The following is a 3,037-nucleotide window of genomic DNA, read 5'->3' as shown; positions in this document are numbered from 1 at the left end:
TTGAGAATCCTTAGTTTCATGGATAATTTAGTGAGACACAGCTGTCGGATCCAAATTAATTTACTTGTAAAGACTGTCAATAACAATTATGTGAGGAATAAAGCTTTGTTTTTCTCCTTTCAGCAAATCCCGACGCTGAGTGAATGTGCTGTTCTCCTGTTGCTATAGTAATAGCGGACACTGCCCCCTATTTTAGACTTGTTTTCTGGTTGCTGTTGCCATGGGATTTGCATCTCTCTCTCTCTCTCTCTCTCTCTCTCTCTCTCTCTCTCCATACCTGCGGTTTTCCCACCACCTCACTTTCTGCACCCCTCCTTGCCTCACCATTCCTCCATCTGATTTGCTGAGTTGCATTATTATTTTGCCAAAACCAATGTTTTTTATTTCCAGTTTTGCTGAATTTGCATACTGATGGGACACTACAGGCTAGCCTCTAATAGAGCTGTCCACTGAGCACATCTAACTTGAGTTGATTGCACATAATCACTTTATCCAGAATGGCTTAAGAGGAGTTGTTTCCACACAAAGCGAATCTTCTTTGAACAGAGTTCACACAAATGATGCGTCTGCAAATTATATTGAATATGAGTAAAACGTTCTGTGTAGGACTCGATACACACAAGTCCATCTGTGTTAATCTGAGTCATTTAAAGGGACAGCTCTGTTACAGAGGAGCTATTCAGCAAAAAGCCCACCGTATGGTCGCTACCATATGAGTGGCTTTGAGAGATTTGTAGAACGGCAACCTGATGCAATCTAGATAAATGTGGTTGTAATGGAGACCAGATTGAGATAGTAGCTGGTGAAGTTGGAGGGTCTCCCAGGAAATCGCTGACTGCTCTCTCTGTCTGTATTAATTGGTCCACCGAGGGCTTCCTGTTTGCGCATCATGAGAGAAATCCAAGGTGTTCATGACAGCACTGCTACATTTCCCCGTTCTCTACTATCAAGTACAGTTTCCTTTCTCATTATTTAGGTAAAGATGTAAAGTGTGTAAATTACGCAGCAAAATACCTTCAACTCTCCCTCTTGCTTTAGGTAATCTAATGGGCTCAAAGTCTTACAGCCAAATTTGGTTAATCTAAATTTTGCAGGTTGTTAAAACCAAACGTAACAACTGGTGAGTCAAAGGAAGTCTGTTAAACGTTGGCTCAAACTGGACTTTAGATACATTTGAGATACTTATTACTATGTTCTATATCGAGACGAGGCTGTCCATCAGTTGACACTCAAATTCATTGTCTGAATATTGTGTATGAGCCCAGAAGTCAGAAAAGTCTATGCTGCATGCCAAGTGCATGTATGGCACGTTAGTGAGGGTTACACCATCATTTCATCATCATCTCTCTCAGAATTTATTGTCCTCAACTTTTGCCCCTCTTTGAACATACGATGAAAACATGGGATTCAGTTACAACTTGTGAATGGAAGACCCTCAGAGGGGATTTGTGGATGTTTTCGTGTGCGTTCAGCCTACAAATCACCCCTATTTGTTTCTGTGTCCATTTGTTTCTGTGTTTGGCATGAAAATAGTTAATTTAATCTCAAAAAAGTGACAAGCATAATAACATTTTCATTCATGGATGTAATCTAGGCTAACTTCATTTTGCATTCAGCCATGACAGATCTGAACCAGTCAGTCACAGAGTTATGTTTATTTACTATTCCTCAAGAACTTCATGGTGAATTGGAGCTGGTTGATGTAAAGGACTACAGCGTCTGTTTTGTCCTCCTTTGGGATGTCACAGCTTTTAGGATATCCCTCCTAACTACCTCTAACACCTAAAGGCATCTTAAATGAAGATATGCATAGCACACAAAGCTCAGAATATTCTGACCTGAACTCCATATTGTAAAAGTTTACTTCAGTATCAGCAGGTTGAGTACATTGTCACATATTGTGGATGGAAAAATGCATAAAATTAACAAAAATCACAGATGACCTGAAGAAAAACAGAACAAAAACAGAATTATCGAGATTGTAAAATAATAATAGAGGGTCACAGATTTGTACTCAAACTTACTGTTCGTGCATCATTTGTGTTCTTCATCATTTTAGCTCTTTAAGCAAACAAGTCCCAAGTGGTGCCTCAGTGTTATTCGCAGCACTCAGGCTGTGTCGTGCTGCCCTGCAGAACCCTTTAAACCCCCAGAGGCTTAACGTCTATCACCTCTGAGCTTTACACAGCCGATATTCATTCAGGCCATATGCTTCATGCTCATAACACACTTTTAACAAATACTATTCACTCATTAGAGCTTAACTCAGTCACTCAACTTTATTTTATATTCAAGCTGAACTTTAAATTCTGAACGTTAATTCAGGAAATCAGTCAGGAAATTTAAAACATCTGGCTTTACTGTAAAAAAACATTACATCCCTCATCATTCATCACTTTTTTTATAGAATATTATAGTAATTTGGTTGATGCTTTTATTCACTTTATTTTAATTCAACTAAACAAACAGATATACTGAGGGCAAAGGTCAAGGCCATGGTACCCCAATTTTTACAATCTAAAAACTGGGCAGAAGTTGGACTGAACACACACACACAATCATACTCACAGTTACATCAGGTTTTCACACTGCAATGATATTGGAAAGTACTTTACTTTCATGGCTGATAAAAAAGAATAATATCCCACACTGGTGCAGTTCTATTCACAATCAATGTTTTTGTTGGCCTCATTAGGTCAGCGCTGGTGCTTTTACTTATTTCCCCCCTCTGGATATTTTTCAGATACCATTGTTTTGCTTGGCATGAAATCCCAAAACGTGTTTCTTTTATTGTAATTTAATGATTTGTATACATTGTGTTCCCTATTTTGAATTAATGCTGTCATTTTACATTGACTTCAAAGAGAGAGAAGATGAATTGTTCAAAGAGTAAACATTAAGAGTGGAACTTTCACTGCTGTATCAGATGCATTTAGTGAAAGCCTCTTTCATCTGCTATGTCTGAGTGTGTGTGTGAGTGTGTGTGTGTGTGAGTGTGTGTGTGTGTGTGTGTGTGTGTGTGTGTGTGTGTGTGTGT

This window comes from Morone saxatilis, unplaced genomic scaffold (assembly GCF_004916995.1).
Source record: "Morone saxatilis isolate NCDOM2014 unplaced genomic scaffold, NCSU_SB_2.0 Contig20, whole genome shotgun sequence".
NCBI lineage: Eukaryota > Metazoa > Chordata > Actinopteri > Moronidae > Morone > Morone saxatilis.
Note: the sequence above shows the minus strand (reverse complement) of the source record.